The following is a 20,924-nucleotide window of genomic DNA, read 5'->3' as shown; positions in this document are numbered from 1 at the left end:
CAGGGGAATATTATGACGCTGTAGGGGGCTATTGGGAAAGCTATATGGTTCTATGGAGAGGCTATAGGAGCTTTATAGGTGGTTATGGGGCTTTAGGGAGCTGTGGGTGGTCTGTAGGAGGGTTCTAGTAGGGTAGGAGGCTATAGGGGGCTGTGGAGGGGATATAGGGAGATATGGGTAGTAGTGAATTTTTAGGGGGTTGTGGCAGGCTGTGGGAGGGTATAGGATGATAGGGGGCCAGGGAGGGTCTGTAGAGAGGGATGTTATGCTGGAGAAGGTATGGGGGGCTAAAATGGGGCTTTGGGGGTTACAGAGGGGCTGTGGTGGGCTATTTGGGGATATAGGGAGATATAAGGCTATAGGGGGTGTTTGGAGGATGTGGTCCTCTAAGGGGCTGTGTGGGTCCATAGGATGATCTGGAGCTATAGGGTGATCTCTAAAGGGATGTGGGGCGAGAAGGCTCTCCCTTCCTTCTTTCCCCCCTTTCCACAGCAGGGAGGGTGAAATGCTAGTCATGAAATTGAAACTGGAACTGAAGTTGTCTTGCAATAGAATATGATGCTTTTGTGGTCTTCAATCTGAAACGTGTTTTCTCCTTGGGCTTTAGGTAATCTGTTTATGTTTAATGATTATGTTTAATAATCTAATTTTGTTTCATAATGCCTTTTGAAAAGGTTTCAGTCTCACCGCGAGATCCCTTCCAAGAGGCACTGCCCCTACTGCTGCAACGGCCCCAGTCTGGGACGCCCTTTTGTAAGGGGTTGTGTTTTTCGTTCTGCAGCTGACTTGGGTTTCTTCTGCCACTGTCCCATGAAAGAGTTGATTTGCTTCAGTCCATCCCTGCTCCGTTCCTGGTTCAAGCCAAGCTCCAGTCCCTTCCCCGGTCTCAGTGGGATCAGTTTGTTCTCTTCTCATCCACTTACAGAAACAGAAGCTACGAACCCACCAAACCCTGGGACAGGTATTTCCCTACAGAAGCATTCATGTTCTTCTTCTGGCCCCTTTGGCCAGTTCCCAGCTCTCCAAACTGAGGCGTACGGCTGCAGCCCTCCCCATGGCTTCTTTGGGGCAGCTGTGGGGCAGCTCCACCCAGAGGAGGAGATGCCTTTTCCCCACACGCAACTGGTTCTACATCCACATGAGGTGAGGACGTGGGGTCGTGTGTGACATGGTGGTCCAGCAGTGTCAGAGTTACGGGGTGATGTGGGGCTATAGGCTCAGATTGGGTGACATGGAGTTCATGGTCCCATGGGGTTGTATGGTCGGGGTGAGGTGGGGGCAGGGATCCCAGAGTCATGGGGACACATGGCATTGGATCACAGTGTGATGGGAGCAGGCAGAGTCAGGGAGTCACAGGGTCATGTGGGGGTATGGTTCCCCCAGGGCTGCGGGTCACGTGCAGCCATGGGGTCACGCACATACAGGGTGATGAGGTCATCTTGGGTTATGGCTCATGTGGGGTTACGGCTCAGGGCCCCACCTTTGGGCCACAGGGACGCCCAGTCTCCTCTCAAGATGAAATGAAACCACTCCAACACTTCCCCCCCCAACCTCTTTTTACCTCAAACTGCTCCCCACATCCTCCCATACTCTCTATGTCCCCATACTACCCCATACCCCTGTGTCCCACCTGCAGCTCACGTCTTGTCTTCTCCTGAACAGCATTCTGCTCCTGAAGGCTGTGTCCCCATATCCCCCAATGTCCCTATATCCCCCCCACGGCCCCCACAGAGCCCCATAGCTCCTCAAAAACCTTTTCCCAGTACACCTCCCCCCGGAAACCTGGGACCTCACAGAGCCCCACAGTCCCCAGCAGCAACCCACGTCCCCCTCTGAGCTCCCGCTGAACCCCCCTATTTCCTTTCTCAGATATCCCTTACACCCTCAGCCCCCCCCCCTGCTTCTCGGACTCCCACAGTTTCTGAGAGGACCGCCATCACCATCCCAGGATCCCCATATCCCACCGATGAGGAACCCCACATCAATCCACATCTCAGGATGGGGCTTCAGCTGTGCCCCGATGCATTCATTCAAGAGAGGAGAATGAATGAGCGTAAGGGGGCGCCTTTCCTCCTGACATTACCCACCGCCTGCGTGTTGGCTGTGCCGTGCCAGCAGCATTTTGTCCTCGAGCTGTGAGTGCAGGTATGCGTGCATACGGGGGTGTGCAGAGGTGGGGCTGAACATCAGAGCATGCATTGCACGTCGCTGTGTGCACAGTGCTTGCAGGTGAAAGTTTTGCATCTGTGTGCATGCACATGGCAGTGTGCAAGGCTGGAGCAGTGCTCGAGTCTTCGTGCTCGTGGGTGTGCAGAGGGATGGGGTGCACGCTTGTGAACACAGCGCCATGGGAGGCACTGCAAAGGAAACAGCTCCATCCCATCTGGAGCAGTGACAGGCAGGCAGACACTGGGGAGGGCTGCGCGGCAGAGGGACGCCCTCTGAGTGCCACAACATGGAGCGCTGTCTGCAAGCAGAACAGTGCCGGGATGGCAGCCTGGTGGTCCTAAGCTGCAGAGATGCTCCTCTGGACCAACAGCCTGTCATTTTTTCAGAAAACGCCGTCCTTTTGCTGAACTTTGCTCATTGTACACCCGTCATCACAGCAAAAAACGCTCGGTGCTGCCCTGGGAAACTCAGCAATCTCCACAGCGTTGCTCTCCAAGTTAGCACGCTCATGGCCAGGCTTTGTTCCCTGCAGCTCTTTGCATGTGCTTTGCAGACAGTCTGTCTGTGGGCAGTGCAAAGGACTGCTGCCTCCGTTGCATCACTGGACGACAGCATTCGCTGACGGAGCTGTGGCAGTTCTGAGCGAGCGCCGCGAGACCAATAACGAGGAGGTGGTGCAGCAGCTCTCCGAGTGCCGCTGGACAAATCAGGCCTTTCGCACTCTGTGAATCTATAAATTTGACTGGTTTTTATTGACTTCGTTTGAAGGTGGAGTGCTGAGATGGGCGGCACTCAGCGCTGCCCTGTAACGCCGCGCACTGCAGAAGCTGCTGCCTGCTGACGCTCCTCCTCTCAGTCCTTCAGCTGCAGCTTCTGCATCATCTCCACAAGGCTGTCCACTGCGGAGGCCTGGGAAGAAACGGAGCGAGGGTAGAAACAGGACACCACTTCCCTCGGGATTTTACACTCTCTTCCTTTCATGTGTGACAGACGGAGGCCCTGAGAACAAGAAGAGCCGTGTCTGTGTTCACCAAGGACTCACCTTCTGCACGTGCAGCGGCAGCTCTGAGGGCAGCCTTCTTCAGCTCCACTCTCCTCTCTTTCTGTCGCTGTCTTCTTGCTATAGGCAATAAACATAGATGAATTCATTTTATCAGCAGCACAAGTGCAGAAACATGGGTGCCGTACAAGCATAAGGCAGCAAAAAGACGGAGGAAATGGGACTAGGAAGCCTCCTTGTGAATGAAATTTCCAGGGGGACGTGCAGAAGACCACCCTGGAGTTAACGGGAAGAGAAGGGGTTACACGTTCGGGCACCTCACTGCCTTTGGACTTTGTAGCCTTCCACTCTTTTCCCCTCCACAGAGAAGGAAAAAGCAAAGCCAACCCTAAGCAAACTCAGTGTGCTCGCACAGGGAAGTGCCTCAGCACGGCGGGTACCACAGCACCTTCTCACCTCTTTGCTTGGAGCTCCGCGCTGCAGCAGGCCCAGGGTGTGCTGCTGGAGCCGGCACACAGTCTCCACTCGGCCCCCTCACTCTCTTATTGGAAGGCAGCTGAGCTGCTGTTGGTTTCTCTTCCTCCAAGGCCTTGCGTTTATATCCAGCCAGGGTGCTGGAGACAGAGCGGGGGCACACGGCAGGGGAAGGTCTTCCCCCTGTGCTGGGACCTGCTCTTCTAAGAGGACCTCCAGCCTGGAGAGGAGCTTGAGCTGCTGCCTGTTGAGAAGCTCTCTCAGTATGGACCTGCTGGACCACTTTGACATAGATTTTGTCATTTCGCTCAGCACCAATCTCTGTTAAGAAAGGAAAAACAAGGAGATTTAATGAGAGCCCAACACTACTTTCAGCCTGCAAAACGGGTCACAATCCTGGGACATCTCATCTCAAGTGCTCACGGTCATGGATCATAGGATCTCGGCTGAACTGTGGGTTCACATTTCTAATCAGCACAGGAATGCTAACTGTACATGCCAGGGATTAAGACCAGAACAAACACACAACGTCCACAGTCCCAGGAAAGGACGGACAGAAAGCCTCACTAGAGAGACAGTGCACCAAACCCAGGTGCCTGCTGTGTGTCTGTACCTCTCTTGGGTGCTGTGCCACACTGGGCGCTTCTGCCTTGCCTTTCTGCAAGGCTGCGCTTTGCTGGAAGGCCGCTCGCATCAGCTTCTGGCAGAAAGGAGACAAGACAGACATGAAGAGCATCTCTATGGCGGAAGATTTGAGCACAGCCAACCACAATCTTCTGGTCTTCAAGAGCAGTTTCTTCAGCTTGCCTTTCTGCTGCTACAACATTATGCCGCTTCTGCAGTCAGCACAGCTCACAAGAGCTTCTTACCTGCGGAGGCTTTGCGTTTCCAGCCTTGCCCAGCACCACTCCATGGACGCGCAGGCTCCATCCCTACAACAACAGATGGTGTGTTGATTTCACAGACACCAGCAGGCAGCAGAAGTACTGCCCAGTATGCCCACGTCCCCCCAGAAAACAGAAAGAGGCTACTTGGACAGCCCAAACACAAACTGATTGAGAGTTCACTTCTCACTGCTCCTTCCTGCACTCCAAAGGGATGCTCACTTGACATCCCCTGCAGCGCTGCACCCGCCCAGAAGGAATACTCAAAATTCATTCCTCCACACTTCACGACAGATGGCTGAAGAAACTCACTTCTGTATGGCATGAAGGACCGTCCGTCCCTGTTGCGTCCCTCTGTGCGCTGGAAGGCGCGGTGGGATCTCTGGCAGCCTGCTGGCTGCTGCTCCCAACCGCGGGGAACCGCACCGCGCCGCTTCTGAAGAGAGAAAGGAAGAAACGGTGGTGGGAACGGGCAGCCAAGGCTTGCAGAGAGGTTCCAGATGGTGCCAGAGAGGGGATGTCAGAGTGCTGAGACACTGATTATCACTAAGGGAAAAGACGGCCTGAGCCACGTCCGCGTTGTTAGCCCAGGCTGTCAGCAGTGAGCGCTGAATGCAACCGGTTACTGAGGTCACCAAGGACCAGCAGGGCTCCCCCTGCTCCATCCATTCCCCATGATAAAAAGAGAAAGGAAGAACCAAGCAGAAGAAGCCCAGCCATACCTTGCCACTCAGACGGCAGCAATTGGAACCGCGGTCGTCTCCGTGCTGAGACATGGCCGCTGAAGGCTCAGAGGAAGCTGAAGGTCCCAGGCCTCTGTGCACAGGAACTTCCCCGGCCCTTGCAAAGAGCTGGCTTCCCTCTTCCTCCGACTGCCTCGATCCCAAAATCTCCCTTGGGACAGGAACCCTGCAGAGAGTACCGACGAGTGCACACGCGGTGCTTCTGACGGGCTCTCACAGGGTGATCTGTTCCACGGAAGGCCCAGAGCTCAGCCTCGGTGTGCAGCACGCTCACCAGAGCACCAGCTCTGCTCACCAGCTGTGGCGGAAACGCTGCCAGCCCAGCAGTGATTGTGACCTCAGCGAGTGCCCGCATCGCTTCCGTGCTTTCATCATAAGCGAAGGAAATGGACGACTCCCTGATCCACATCTTAGGAAATCACCACCAGGGTCACCCAGTGGGGTTATTTGAATAATGGAGAAGTGAAGATGACTGTTGTGCAGCCCAGTAAAAACCAGTCAAGACCAGTATGGCCTCAGAGTGGTCAATGGAGTCCCAGGGGAACCCGTAGAAAACTAAACCCAGGGCCTGTGCCAGCATCTCTGTTTGGGGCTTTGAGTCCCAGGGCTGATTTCAGCCTCTCCGGCTGTGGCTTTAAGTCCCAGGGCCAGTGCTGGGCTCCCCGCCTGTGTCTGTGGCCTCAGGCCCTTGGCTGCTTCTGGCCTCTGCAGCTGGCATTGTGGCTTTAAGCCCTTGGACTGGTTCCAGCCTTTCAGGCTGTGGTTTTGGTCCCCAGGATTGGTACCAAATTTGAAGAAACCAACAGGAGGCTCACCCAATGGGGTTCTGTGAAGCATCAGAACAGAGAAATACACACGATTGTTGTGTAGCCAGGCTGGGTCAGCCTCTCGCTCAGGTGCTGCATGATTCGAAGCAGGAGACGTTTCCCCCAGGCTGCATCCTGATTGGGGTCATTGGAGACAATGGGGTCATTGGGGTCTATGGGGACATTGGAGTCAATGGGGTCACTGGGGTCAATGGGGGTCATTGGGGTCAGTGGGGGCCATAGGGGTCTTTGTGGTCATTGAATTAAATGGGGTTATTAGAGTGAATGGGGTCATTGGTGTCAGTGGGGTCATTGGAGTAAATAGGGTCATTGAAGTGAATGGGGTCATTGGATTCAATCGGATCATAAGGGTCAATGTGGTCCCTGCGGCAATGGGGGTCATTAGGGTCAAAGGGTGTTATTGGGGTCATTGTAGTCAATGGAGTCATTGGGGTCAATTGGTTCATTGGGGTCAAGTGGCTTAATGCGGTCAGTGGGGGTTATTGGAGTCAATGGAGTCATTGGGATTAATGGGGTCAGTGGGGTCAATAGGGTCATATGAGCTTAATGGGGTCACTGGGGTCAGTAGGGTTAATGGGTTGTTGGGGTCTTATGGGGTCATGGGTATCATTAGGATCTTTGGGATCGGTGGGGTCAGTGGGGTCATGTGGGGTCACTGGGCCCATGTGGGATCATTGGGATCATGAGGATCAGTGGGGTTATATGGTTCATGTGAGGTCACTGTGGTCACTCGGTCAAAAAGGTCTATGGGGTCAGTCGGGCCTATGGGGTCATTGGAGGCCAGAAGGGTTTGGGCTTCCAAGCAATCACCAAGCTTTTGGATGAGCCAGCCCTCTGCTTTTTGTGAGGACAGACCCCAACGAGCCCACATAACCCGAATAACCTCCTTGACCCCCACAGACAAGTCCTCCTTGGAAAGCCATCTCGGCAAGGGCAGAATAGCGCTGTTCTTGGGCCGCAGCACTCCATGGCCAGGCGCTGCTCAGACACTGGGGCTGCATTTCCTCCTGGGCACCCACACATGCTGCGATTCCCCTGCAGGTTCCTGCCGGGTTTGTGGCTTCCTGCTGGGGAACTCCTCATCTTCTTCTGCAACTGCCCCCCAACGTCACTACTGCCTCCTCTGGTGCTGTACTGGCAGATGCCTCAGCGTTCATGAGCCTGGACTTCCTGCCTCCCATCAGCAGCTGCTCCTTCATTCATACTGCAATACCGTCCACTTCCAGCTCCAGCAGAGCTGCAAGGCAGAGATGGGAAACGTGGGATTAATGCAAAAGCAGAAGCCCAAGGCTGTCCCACCACCACGTATTGCAGCCTCGGAAAGTCAGCTGCAACTACAACCTCTGTCAGAATCAAAACAGGCACCGTACATTAAGGGTCACCTCTGAACTGAAGGAATTACCACAGTTGGAAATAAATACTGAAATTGCTCATTTATCTGTAGGTGGTTACCGCTGTATTCTTTGGCTTTTGGGAAAATGTGGACTTGGAATTGAAGGATACAAGGAAAAGGAGCAGCACTTGGCAACTCCTGCAAACTGAGCAGTGCGGGGAAGATTGTGTCATTTCTTCTCCGGGCCCACAAATTAAGTTTCCTTCCTTACAAAGAGAAGGGAAAAAGAGCCTGACATAAAGGAGACACAGTGCAGTCTCACCTCACACGTAGAAGAAGGAGAGCTCTCATGGCACTAATCATAGAATCACGGAATCATAGGATGGCCTGGGTTGAAAAGGACGTCAAAGGTCATTGAGTTCCAACCCCCAGCTATGTGCAGGGTCGCCAACCACCAGACCAGGCTGCCCAGAGCCACATCCTTGGCCCTGAATGCCTCCAGGGATGGGGCATCCACAACCTCCCTGGGCAACCTCTTCCAGCGCGTCAGCACCCTCTGAGTGTAAAACTTCCTCCTAGTAGCTAATGTAAATTTCCCCAGTCTCCATTGAAAAGCATTCCCCCTTATCCTATCACTATCCACCCTCATAAACAGCCGGTCCCCCTCCTGGTTAGATGCTCCCTTCAGGTACTGAAAGGCCACAATGGGGTCTCCCCAGAGCCTTCTCTTCTCCAGGCTAAACAAGACCAGTTCCCTCAACCTTTCCTCACAGGAGAGGTGCTCCAGCCCTCTGGCCATCTTAGTGGCCCTCCCCTGGACCCGCTCCAACAGCTCCACGTCCTTCCTGTGCTGGGGACCCCAGGCCTGGACGCAGTACTGCAGATGGGGTCAAGTAGAGGGGCACAATCACTTCCCTCTCCCTGCTGGCCACCGCTTTTTGAATGCAGCCCAGCACACAGTTGGCCTTCCAGGCTGCAGGCACACACTGATGCCTCACGTGCAGCTTCTCGCCCACCAGGACCCCCAAGTCCTTCTCTGCGGCGCTGCTCTCAGAGAGATCTTCCCCCACTTTGTATAAATACCTGGGATTGCCCCGACCCAATGCAGCACCCTGCGCTTGGCCTTGCTGAACCTCATCAAGTTCTCGTGGGCCCACTTCTCCAGCCTGCCCAGGTCCCTCGGGATGGCTTCCCTTCCCTCCAACGTATCAACTGCACCACTCAGCTTGGTGTCATCCGCAAACTTGCTGAGGGTGCACTCGATGCCATCGTCTGTCACTGATGGAGATGCTGAAGAGCACCGGTGCCAAGACCGACCCCCGAGGGACACCGCTTGGGACCGGCCCCCACCCTGGCACAGACCCACTGATCACAACCCTTTGGCTGCGTCCAGCCAGCCAGATCCTAATCCACTCAACAGGCCATCCTTCACATCCACACCTCTCCATTGTAGAGTGCGGAATGTGGTGAGGGACCATGGCAAAGGCCTTGCAGCGTTCCAAGTAGATGACATCCACTGCCCCTCCCCCATCCACTGAAGCCGTCACTCCATCACAGAAGGCCACCGGATCGGCCAGGCACGATCTGCCCTTGGTGAAGCCATGTGGGCCGTCTCGGATCACCTCTTTGTCTCGGATGTGCCTTAACACAGCTTCTAGGAGGATCTGCTCCAGGACCTTCCCAGGCACAGAGTTGCAGCTCACCAGCCCGTAGTTCCCCGAGTCCTCCTTTGTCTCGTCCTTACAAATGGGAGCACTGTTTCCCTTTCTGCTTTTCCAGTCACCGGGAACTTCCCCAGACAGCCGGGACTTTTCCGATGCAACGGAGAGCGGCTCGGCACCACATCAGCCATCTCGCAGAAGCCTGGGATGGATATCATCCGGCCCCACGGACTTACATACATTCAGTTCCCCGCGGAGGACTCAGACTTCTTCCGCCGTTACAGTGGGACGGAATGCGCTCCTCTCACCCACACCGAGGGCTTCAGGGTCCCGGCAGGCACGGGAAGCCCGACCACCTGCAAAGACCGAGGCAAAGCTCTCACTGAGCACCTCAGCCTTTGCCATGGCTGCCCACTGCCTTTCATCCGAGGGAGCGCTCTCCTCGGCCCGTCTCCTCCTGCCTGTGGAGCTGCAGATGAGGCTGCACGCGTCATTTGCGCGTGCACTGCTGTGCAACGGGATGGGGTTGCATGTGTGTGCGTGCATGTGGTTGCACGCAGGGATGGGCCACACACGCGTGTGTGCTGTGGGCAAACAAACCGCTGTGGTGCTTCAGGGAGAGCCTCACCGCCTTTTTGGTGCTCCCGGCAGCGCCTCGCCGCCATACTTTGCTTCTTGGAACCGCTTCCTGTCGCTGCCGCTGCTTTGAGGGTGTCCGCTCTGCTCCCAGCTCGGTGCAGGCCCATGCCGGCCTCTCATTGGTCACAGCAGCTCTGACCCACCCCGGTGGCCTCTAATTGGTGATCGCAGTCCATCCCACCACTTGCTGGCCTCTCATTGGTCAGCAGCAGCTCTGACCCACGCCCCGGTGGCTCATCATTGGTGATCGGCAGTTCCATCCCGCCCCTGCTGGCCTCTCATTGGTCAACGGCATTTCTGGCCCGCCCCTGGCCTCTGATTGGTGAGCAGGCAGCGCCGCCAGCTCCAATCAGGCTGAGGGGCAGTGCGCGCCGTTGGCAACCGGCTTGGAATCGCCCAGCTGTCCCCTCAGACGGCAGCCCGTGGCCGTCCCCTTCGCCGTGGGATGCGGGGATTTGGGGCGGCTGAAGGAGTCGGGGCCCCCACCGCTGTAGCGCTGCTGCCCCCATTAGGGCCTGGAACCCCGAGCCTCCAGCTCTGCTCGCGGTGCCCCCCAAGGCTGAGGTGGTCTGTGGGTGGAGGGGCAGTGGAGGAGATGTGGTGGGGATGTGGGAGCTGAGGGGCTTTGGGGGCTATTGGGGGATGTGGGAGGATATGGGGCTGTAGGGTGCTGTGTGGGGATCTCGAGGGATATGGGGATATTGGTGGGTTTTGGGAATAGAGCGGGATGGAGGGATGTGGGGCCCACAGGGGGTGCTATAGAGGGATGTAGGGCTGTGCGTGAGTTGTAGGAGGAGATGGGGCTGTAGGGGGCTGTGTTGGGAATCCAGGGAGGGTGTGAGGGGCCATGGGGAGGCCAGAGGGAGAAATGGGACTGTATGGGGTATAGGGTAGGGCTTTGGGGCGACAGGGGGCTGTAGTGGGTTATAGGGGTGGATATTGGGGGATATGGGGCTGTAGTGTTCTGTGGGGGCTATTGGGAGGGATGTGGGGCTATCGGGGGCTTTAGTGGGGGCCGTAGAGGGATATAGGGCTGTGTGGGGTTGCTGGAAAATATGAAACTATGGTGGCTGTATGGGTGTGTGGGACTTTATGGAGCTTAATTGTGTCTCTAGGTGGGCTATGGGGCTCTGGAAAGCTGTGGGGGACTGTAGAAGGGGTATTGGGGTATATGGGAAAAGAGGGGTCTGTGGTTGGGATCTAGGGATCTGTGGGCAGCTATTGGGGGATATGGGGCTCTAGGGTGCTGCAGGGTCTTTACAGAGTGTTTTAGAGCTATATGGGAGATATAGGGGGACTTGGTTCTCTAGGGGGCGGTGGGGGTATAGGGGTGATATGGGTCTGTAGGGGGCTTTGGGAGGAGCTCCACTGGTTCTATGAGGGGGCTGTAAGGGCTATAGGTGTGTTCGAGAGGGATATGTGGCTCTAGGGGTTTGTGGCAACATGTGGGAGGGTTGAGGGTGCTAGGGGTTGGGGGGGGCTCTAGGGAAGGATGTTGTGCTGTAGGAGATTGTGGGGGCCTGAGGGAGGATATAGGGTGTCTGTGGGGATATAGGGGAGATATGGAGTCTAGAAGGGTTCTAGGGGGATATGAGGCTGGATATGGGAGAGTGTGGGGGGCTCTGGAGGGAGTCTAGGGCCAGTGTGGGTCTGTGGGGTGCTATAAGGGGAGATTGGGCTTTAGGGGCTGGGGGACTGTAGGGAGGGTCTTAGGGCTGTAGAGGGGACATGGGGTGCTATGTGGCTGTAGGGAGCAGGGGAATATTATGACGCTGTAGGGGGCTATTGGGAAAGCTATATGGTTCTATGGGGAGGCTATAGGAGCTTTATAGGTGGTTATGGGGCTATAGGGAGCTGTGGGTGGTCTGTAGGCGGGTTCTAGTAGGGTAGGAGGCTATAGGGGGCTGTGGAGGGGATATAGGGAGATATGGGGTAGTAGTGAATTTTTAGGGGGTTGTGGCAGGCTGTAAGAGGGTATAGGATGATAGGGGGCCAGGGAGGGTCTGTAGAGAGGGATGTTATGCTGGAGAAGGTATGGGAGGCTAAAATGGGCCTTTGGGGGTTACAGAGGGGCTGTGGTGGGCTATTTGGGGATATAGGGAGATATGAGGCTATAGGAAGTGTTTGGAGGATGTGGTCCTCTAAGGGGCTGTGTGGGTCCATAGGATGATCTGGAGCTATAGGGTGATCTCTAAAGGGATGTGGGGCGAGAAGGCTCTCCCTTCCTTCCTTTCCCCCCTTCCACAGCAGGGAGGGTGAAATGCTAGTAATGTAATTCAAATTGGAACTGAAGTTGTCTTGCAATAGAATATGATGCTTTTGTGGTCTTCAATCTGAAACGTGTTTTCTCCTTGGCTTTAGGATATGTGTTTGTTTTTAATGACTATGCTTAATAATCTAATCATGTTTCATAATGCCTTTTGAAAAGGTTTCAGTCTCCAGTCTGCTGATCCGAAAGAAAGAAGGCGTTTTTGGAGGACTTAATCATCGCGAGTCGAGCTGCTGCTGAACCTCCCCTTCCAACATCCAGCAGGTGAGGACGCTGTGCATCTCAGCCCTCCCTCCCTGCACGGTAGCAGCGATTCTAATCAAACCTCTGAACTCCCAGGTTTGTTCTGCAGGCCCCGATGATGGCACAGGCATGAAAGAGCCCAGAGCTCGTCGCTGGGGAGAGGCTGCGTATGGCGTTGTGAAGGGAGAGATGGAGGAGGGGTTTGAGCAGCGCTGTGCAGGAATGAACGGCTGGTAAGAGAAGAGGTGTGTGTGCTGAGAGCAAGGGCTGTACGGCTCCTCTCTGTGTTCTCACAGCAAGTGCACGGCAGAGCTCCTTGCTCTCTGTTCTTTCTTGCAAGGCTGCGGCGCTTCAAAGTGCGCTGTGGGTGGGCAGCGCGATGACAGCCCAAGGGTGGCACCAGGAGATGCAGCGCAGCCCTCTGCAGCAGCAGGGTGCATTGATTGGTCTTGCTCATTCGTGAAGGAGAAGGTGTGTTTAGCTGCCAACTTTGGTGGCTCCATGGCATGTGCTGAAGGCTTTGGGGCCCTTCCTGTGTTCCTCACGTCCTGAGGCAGTGAAGGACTTCGCTTGCTCTGTAGGAATGGTTCCTGTGCAAGGGCATGGTCGTCTGCCTGTAGCAGATACTGAAGGTTGTGGTTTTGTGACTGCAGTGATGGAGTTGGCTTTAGAATGGCAATTGCACTCTGCTCACGTGCAGCTCTTTCTGACACAGGCAGGAGTCGGGCAGCGGTACTGCAGCTCCTCTGGCAGCTTTGCAGCTCAGTTGGGAAGCAGAAGATGTGGATGTGAAAGAAGAAGTCCGTTGCTGGGACGTTCCCCTGTTCTTCCCCCAGCTGTCCCCTTGCCTCAGCCTGGATTCCCCTTGCGTTCCTGTAGGATTCCCTTCCATCCCCCTGGCTGCCCCTTGCTTTCCCCAAGGCTGCCCTTTCCTTTCTCATGACAGCCCACCCATCATTCCCTCAGAGCCCCAATATCCCTCCCAGTGTTTCCCAGCAAGACCCCTAGAGACACCCTGTAGCCCCCCACAGAGCCCTGGAGCCCCTCAGGACCCCCTCAGACCCAGTACACCTCCCCCGTAGCTGGCCCATACCCACATGGAGCCCCACAGTCCCCAGCAGCACCCCATGTCCCCCACTGGGCTTCCCCGGAATCCTCCTATTTCCTCCCTCAGACCTCCTTTACACCTCCAAGATCCCCCCTGGGAACTCACTGACCCCCATGGTCCCTTGACAGGACCCCCATCACCATCCCAGGGACCCCATAGCCCACCTTTGGCCTCTCCTCCCCCTGACCTGCCTCCAGATCCCGTACAACCTCACAGTGCTGTGGCATGGATGGCTTCTGCAGGTGAGGAATGAGGAGCTGGAGAAGGTGTAGGGCACAGATGTGGGTGAAAGTGAAGTGGGCGGCACTGGGGATACTGGGGAACACGGATCAGAACATGGGAGGATTTGGGGAGGATAAGGGGATATGGACCACAGCCTACAGGAGCAGAGTGCTTCACAGGAGAAGGCGAGGTGTGAGGTACAGGTGGGACTTGTGGGTGCAGAGGACATGACGGTGGCATGGGTACGTGGGGGTCTGGGGGCTCGTGGGGAGCGGTTTGGGGTCAGAATGGGGGATGTGGAGTGGTGTTGGAGTGCATTCATTGATTTCTTCCTGAGAGGGGATTGGGGTTCCCTGCGGCCTAAGGTTGAGCCCTGATCAGTAACCCCACATGAGCCCAGAACCCCATAGAACTCCGCGTGACCACAAGGCTCCACATGTCCCATAACCCTGTGAGCACCGTAAGCCCATATGAGGCTGTGGGCAGGGATGGGTCTGTTCCTGGCTTGTTCAGGGGGTACTATAAGGTGGCTCTGGGGCCGCTGTAGGTCAGCAGCCTGTATATTCCCCTGACGCTCATCTTGCCCTCATCTTGGGGGGCAAGATGGAGGTCAAGGGGTTAGTTGGGAGCTATGGAAGAAGTTCCATGAGTGTATCCCATAGCTGCCCATGGCAGCCCAAGAGCCATCGTAGAGCTGCTCCAGAGCAGCCCCATCACTGCCCTCAGCCCATGGCCAGCAGCAAGTTCCACCAGCAGCAGTGTGTTGGGTAAAGGACAGCTCCCAGGTGTGGCTCTGCTCCAAAGCTGCCCCAAAGTGCTCCTGAAGCCCTCCCATAGGCATCCTTTAGCTGCCCCACAACACCATGAGGCTTCCCCACATCCCAGCACATCCACTGAAAGTGCCTGTGGGGTGTGCGAGTAACGCTCACATCCCTGATGTTCCACCAGGCACAGCTCTCAGTGCAGCAGCCAAAGCTCATTCCTGATTGCTGTGGCGTTACTGCACTCTCCTCTGTGAGCTCCTTCTGCTCCTGTAGCTCTCCTCCCATGGCACCCACTGCTATCCTGTTCCCCCTTGGCTGGGCACTGCAGGCTCACAGTCTCCACCACGCATCCGCTGTGCAGTTATTTCCAGAGGAGGTCTATGGCCAACGTGTTCCTTTCGGGCTGATTGTGTGCTTTTCTATGCAGACAGGCAGGCAGGATTTCTTGCAGCTGTTGCACGTGCTGGGTCTCATGCTCCGTCCTGCAGCTGTGCCTTATCTCGTGTGCACTCTCCACCTCCCCCTGGTCAGAACGTCCTGGCCCTGCTGTGCTCTGCTCAGCATCTGTCTGCTGCACGAATGACACAGCTGTCACACTGAGCCTGCCTTGTGCTATCCCTGCAGATGTTGGATGATTTCCTCTGCCACTCTCCCACCCGTAACCGCCTCGGGTGCTTTCCAGCAGCACACAGCTGGCACACAGAGCCATGCTGACCACGGCAGGGTGCAGCTCCTTGTTGCAGTCCCGTAGCGGTGGGTGGCCGTGCCAAAGGGGGATCCCACCGCTGCTGCTCTTCCATCCTTCTGCGCTCGTTCTGCACCACCGTGCATTCCTTCCTTCCTCCTCGTGCTGCGCTGCCCTCAGAGTGCTCTGCCCATTTCTCGGGGTCGTTGCAGCAGCTGCTGCAAGTGCTGATGTTGGAGCAGTTTCTTCCCCACCGCGAGATCCCTTCCAAGAGGCACTGCCCCTACTGCTGCAACGGCCCCAGTCTGGGACGCCCTTTTGTAAGGAGTTGTGTTGTTCGTTCTGCAGCTGACTTGGATTTCTTCTGCCACTGTCCCGTGAAGGAGTTGATTTGCTTCAGTCCATCCCTGCTCCATTCCTGGCTCGGGTATCCATCATGGCCACGCAGCACTGCAGCAGCCAAGCTCCAATCCCTTCCCCGGTCTCAGTGGGATCAGTTTGTTCTGTTCTCATCCACTTACAGAAACAGAAGCTACCAACCCACCAAACCCTGGGACAGGTATTTCCCTACAGAAGCATTCATGTCCTTCTGCTGGCCCCTTTGGCCAGCTCCCAGCTCTCCAAACTGAGCCGTACGGCTGCAGCCCACCCCATGGCTTCTCTGGGGCAGCTGTGGGGCAGCCCCACCCTGAGGAGGAGATGCCTTTTCCTAGCATGCAGCTGGTTCTATGGCCACATGGGGTGAGGACGTGGGGTCGTGGGTCACATAGGGGTCCTGCAGGGTCACCGAGTTACAGGGTGATGTGGGGCTATGGGGTCAGATGGGGTTCTGAATCACAGTGATAGGGTCAGATTGGATGGTAGGGACAGATGGGGTGACATGGAGTTACGGATCACATGGGTTGTATGGTTGGGGTGAGGTGGGGGCAAGGATCCCAGATTTATGGGCCACATGGCGTCAGTACGCAGCATGATGGGGGCAGGCAGAGTCAGGGAGTCACAGGGTCATGTGGGGGTATGGTTCCCATCAGGGCTGTGGGTCACGTGCAGCCATGGGGTCACGCACATACAGGGCGATGAGGTCATCTTGGGTTATGGCTCATGTGGGGTTACGGCTCAGGGCCCCACCTTTGGGCCACACGGACGCCCAGTCCCCTCTCAGGATGAAATGAAACCACTGCAAACTCTGCCCACCCCCCCCCCCCCTTTTACCTCAAACCGCTCCCCACATCCTCCCATACTCTCTACGTCCCCATACTACCCCATGCCCCTGTGTCCCACCTGCAGCCCACGTCTTGTTTTCTCCTGAACAGCGTTCTGCTCCTGCAGCCTGTGTTCCCACATCCCTTAATGTCCCTATATCCTCCAAACACACCCCCAGAGAGCCCTATAGCTCCTCAAGGACCTTCTCAGACTCAGCACATCTCCCCACAGACAAGCTGGGCCATCACAGGCTTCTGCAGTCCCCAGCAGCAGCACACATCCCCCTCTGAGCTCACAGTGAACCCCCTTGTTTTCTTCCTCAGACCTCCCTTACGCCCTCAGTCCTCTCTTGGGATCTCAGAGTTCCACAGTCCGTGACAGGACCCCAATACTATCCCAGGATCCCCATATCCCATCCGACGAGGAACCCCACAGCAAAACACATCTCTGGATGGGGCTCCAGTGGTGCACCAATGCATTCATTAAAGAGAGGAGAATGAATGAGCGTAAAGGGGGGCCTTTCCTCCTGACGTTGCCCACCGCCTGTGTGTTGGCTGTGCCATGCCAGCAGCATTTTGTCCTCGAGCTGTGAGTGCAGGTATGCGTGCATACGGGTGTGTGCAGAGATGGTGCTGAACATCAGAGCGTGCATTGCGCTTGGCTGTGTGCACAGTGCTTGCAGGTGAAAGTTTTGCATCTGTGTGCATGCACATGGCAGTGTGCAAGGCTGGAGCAGTGGTCGAGTCTTCGTGCTCGTGGGTGTGCAGAGGGATGGGGTGCACGCATGTGAACACAGCGCCATGGGAGGCACTGCAAAGGAAACAGCTCCATCCCAGCCACAACAGTGACAGGCAGGCAGGCACTGGGGAGGGCTGCTCGGCAGAGGGACGCCCTCTGAGTGCCACAACATGGAGCGCTGTCTGCAAGCAGAACAGTGCCAGGATGGCAGCCTGGTGGTCCTAAGCTGCAGAGATGCTGCTCTGGACCAACAGCCTGTCATTTTTTCAGAAAACGCCGTCCTTTTGCTGAACTTTGCTACATTGTACACCCGTCATCACAGCAAAAAACGCTCGGTGCTGCCCTGGGAAACTCAGCAATCTCCACAGCATTGCTCTCCAAGTTAGCACGCTCAGTGGCCAGGCTGTGTTCCCTGCAGCTCTTTGCACGTGCTTTGCAGACAGTCTGTTCTGTGGGCAGTGCAAAGGACTGCTGCCTCCGTTGCATCACTGGACTGGCAGCATTCGCTGACGGAGCTGTGGCAGTTCTGAGCGAGCGCCGCGAGACCAATAACGAGGAGGTGGTGCAGCAGCTCTCCGAGTGCCGCTGGACAAATCAGGCCGTGCGCTCTCTGTGAATCTATAAATTTGACTGGTGTTTATTGACTACGTTTGAAGGTGGAGTGCTGAGATGGGCGGCACTCAGCGCTGCCCTGTAACGCCGCGCACTGCAGAAGCTGCTGCCTGCTGACGCTCCTCCTCTCAGTCCTTCAGCTGCAGCTTCTGCATCATCTCCACAAGGCTGTCCACTGCGGAGGCCTGGGAAGAAACGGAGCGAGGGTAGAAACAGGACACCACTTCCCTCAGGGATTTTACAGTCTCTTCCTTTCATGTGTGACAGACAGAGGCCCTGAGAACAACAAGAGCCGTGTCTGCGTTCAGCAAGGACTCACCTCTGCACGTGCAGCGGCAGCTCTGAGGGCAGCCTTCTTCAGCTCCACTCTCCTCTCCTTTCGTTGTCGTCTTCTTTCTGTAAGGCAAGAAAAAGAGATGAATTCATTTTGTCTACAGTGAAACGGCAGAAACATCCATGGCCGTACAAGCAGAAGGCAGCAAAAAGAAAGAGGAAATGGGACTAGGAAGCCTCCCAGTGAATGACATTTCCAGGGGGATGTGCAGAAGACCACCATGGAGTTAACGGGAAGAGACAGGGTTACACGTTCTGGCACCTCACTGCCTTTGGACTTGGTAGCCTTCCACTCTTTTCCCCTCCACAGGAGAAGGAAAAAGCAAAGCCAACCCTAAGCAAACTCAGTGTGCTCGCACAGGGAAGTGCCTCAGCACGGCGGGTACCACAGCACCTTCTCACCTCTTTGCTTGGAGCTCCGTGCTGCAGCAGGCCCAGGGTGTGCTGCTGGAGCCGGCACATCAGTCTCCACTCGGCCCCCTCACTCTCTTATTGGAAGGCAGCTGAGCTGCTGTTGGTTTCCCTTCCTCCAAGGCCTTGCGTTTAGCATCCAGCCAGGGTGTTGGAGACAGAGCGGGGGCACACGGCAGGGGAAGGTCTTCCCCCTGTGCTGGGACCTGCTCTTCTAGGGAGACCTCCAGCCTGCAGAGGAGCTTGAGCTGCTGCCTGTTGAGAAGCTCTCTCAGTATGGACCTGCTGGACCACTTTGACATAGATATATGCCATTGGCCACAGCACCAATCTCTGTTAAGAAAGGAAAAATAAGGAGATTTAATGAGAGCCCAACACTACTTTCAGTCATGCAAAACGGGTCACAATCCTGGGACATCTCATCTCGAGTGCTCACGGTCATGGATCATAGGATCTCGGCTGAACTGTGGGTTCACATTTCTAATCAGCACAGGAATGCTAACTGTAAATGACAGGGATTAAGACCACAACCAACACACAACGGCCACAGTCCCAGGAAAGGACGGACAGAAAGTTTCACTAGAGAGACAGTGCACCAAGCCCAGGTGCCTGCTGTGTGTCTGTACCTCTCTTGGGTGCTGTGCCACACTGGGCGCTTCTGCCTTGCCTTTCTGCAAGGCTGCGCTTTGCTGGAAGGCCGCTCGCATCAGCTTCTGGCAGAAAGGAGACAAGAAAGACATGAAGAGCATCTCTGTGGCGGAAGATTTGAGCACAGCCAACCACAAACTTCTGGTCTTCAAGAGCAGTTTCTTCAGCTTGCCTTTCTGCTGCTACTACATTATGCCGCTTCTGCAGTCAGCACAGCTCGCAAGAGCTTCTTACCTGCGGAGGCTTTGCGTTTCCAGCCTTGCCCAGCACCACTTCCATGGACGCGCAGGCTCCGCCCCTACAACAACAGATGGTGTGTTGATTTCACAGACACCAGCAGGCAGCAGAAGTACTGCCCAGTATGCCCACGTCCCCCCAGAAAACAGAAAGAGGCTACTTTGACAGCCCAAACACAAACTGATTGAGAGTTCACTTCTCACTGCTCCTTCCTGCACTCCAAAGGGATGCTCACTTGACATCCCCTGCAGCACTGCACCCGCCCAGAAGGAATACTCAAAATTCATTCCTCCACACTTCACGACAGAGGGCTGAAGAAACTCACTTCTGTATGGCATGAAGGACCGTCCGTCCCTGTTGCGTCCCTCTGTGCGCTGGAAGGCGCGGTCGGATCTCTGGCAGCCTGCTGGCTGCTGCTCCCAACCGCGGGGAACCGCGCCGCGCCGCTTCTGAAGAGAGAAAGGAAGAAACGGTGGTGGGAACGGGCAGCCAAGGCTTGCAGAGAGGTTCCAGATCGTGCCAGAGAGGGGATATCAGAGTGCTGAGACACTGATTATCACTAAGGGAAAAGACGGCCTGAGCCACGTCCGCGATTGTTAGCCCAGGCTGTCAGCAGTGAGCGCTGAATGCAACCGGTTACTGAGGTCACCAAGGACCAGCAGGGCTCCCCCTGCTCCGTCCCTTCCCCTTGAGAGCAAGAGAAAGGAAGAACCAAGCAGAAGAAGCCCAGCCATACCTTGCCACTCAGACGGCAGCAATTGGAACCGCGGTCGTCTCCGTGCTGAGACATGGCCGCTGAAGGCTCAGAGGAAGCTGAAGTTCCCAGGCCTCTGTGCACAGGAACTTCCCCGGCCCTTGGAAAGAGCTGGCTTCCCTCTTCCTGCGACTGCCTCGATCCCAAAATCTCCCTTGGGACAGGAACCCTGCAGAGAGTACCGACGAGTGCACACGCGGTGCTTCTGACGGGCTCTCACAGGGTGATCTGTTCCACGGAAGGCCCAGAGCTCAGCCTCGGTGTGCAGCACGCTCACCAGAGCACCAGCTCTGCTCACCAGCTGTGGCGGAAACGCTGCCACCCCAGCAGTGATTGTGACCTCAGCGAGTGCCCGCATCGCTTCCGTGCTTTCATCATAAGCGAAGGAAATGGGCGACTCCCTGATCCACATCTTAGGAAACCACCACCAGGGTCACCCAATGGGGTTATTTGAATAATGGAGAAGTGAAGATGACTCTTGTGCAGCCCATTAAAAACCAGTCAAGACCAGTATGGCCTCAGAGTGGTCAATGGAGTCCCAGGGGAACCCATAGAAAACAAAACCCAGGGCCTGTGCCAGCATCTGTGTTTGGGCTTTGAGTCCCAGGGCTGATGTCAGCCTCTCCGGCTGTGGCTTTAAGTCCCAGGGCCAGTGCTGGGCTCCCCGCCTGTGTCTGTGGCCTCAGGCCCTTGGCTGCTTCTGGCCTCTCTAGCTGGGGCTGTGGCTTTAAGCCCCTGGACTGGTTGCCAGCCTTTCAGGCTGTGGTTTTGGTCCCCAGGACTTGGTACCAAATTTGAAGAAACCAACAGGAGGCTCACCCAATGGGTGATCATGGGTGTCATTGGGGTTAGTGGGGGTCAGTGCGGTTAATGGGGTTATTGGAGTCAATGGGGTCATTAGGGTCAATGGGAGTCACTGGCGTCAATGGGGCAAGGGGGGTCACTGCGGTCAATGAAGGTTATTCGT

At 55.9% G+C, this 20,924-nt stretch overlaps 3 long non-coding RNA genes and 1 other non-coding gene across 11 annotated transcripts in view; 3 read left to right on the top strand and 1 right to left on the bottom strand.

Annotated features, from left to right (window-relative positions):
* The first annotated feature begins 614 nt into the window (after window positions 1-614).
* Window positions 615-7,534, top strand: LOC121107086. Its single transcript, XR_005840514.1, has 3 exons — window positions 615-1,143; window positions 1,870-2,145; window positions 2,556-7,534. It is a non-coding gene; the product is annotated as an uncharacterized LOC121107086 (long non-coding RNA).
* LOC124417278 lies at window positions 4,389-9,840 on the bottom strand. Its single transcript, XR_006931670.1, has 4 exons — window positions 9,720-9,840; window positions 5,250-7,334; window positions 4,840-4,963; window positions 4,389-4,575 (listed from the first exon to the last, which is right to left on the bottom strand). It is a non-coding gene; the product is annotated as an uncharacterized LOC124417278 (transcript).
* A 263-nt stretch (window positions 9,841-10,103) lies between these two features.
* The window catches only part of LOC112531479, an 18,306-nt gene continuing 7,485 nt past the window's right edge, over window positions 10,104-20,924 (top strand). For all 6 annotated transcript variants that reach the window (XR_005840505.2, XR_005840504.2, XR_005840508.2 and 3 more), the window contains exon 1: window positions 10,104-10,294. This is a non-coding gene — a long non-coding RNA (uncharacterized LOC112531479). The remainder of the gene's footprint in view (window positions 10,295-20,924) is intronic.
* LOC121107085 lies at window positions 12,164-17,226 on the top strand. Of its 3 annotated transcripts, XR_005840510.2 has the most exons (5): window positions 12,164-12,263; window positions 12,339-12,475; window positions 12,958-13,592; window positions 15,370-15,580; window positions 16,548-17,224. It is a non-coding gene; the product is annotated as an uncharacterized LOC121107085 (long non-coding RNA). The 3 variants fall into 3 exon arrangements; XR_005840509.1 differs by having other exon boundaries at window positions 15,370-17,226; XR_005840511.1 differs by having other exon boundaries at window positions 12,199-12,263; window positions 12,339-12,487; window positions 15,370-17,226.

This window comes from Gallus gallus, chromosome 17 (assembly GCF_016699485.2).
Source record: "Gallus gallus isolate bGalGal1 chromosome 17, bGalGal1.mat.broiler.GRCg7b, whole genome shotgun sequence".
NCBI classification, from domain to species: domain Eukaryota; kingdom Metazoa; phylum Chordata; class Aves; order Galliformes; family Phasianidae; genus Gallus; species Gallus gallus.
This window is presented reverse-complemented; position numbering and strand designations above follow the sequence as displayed.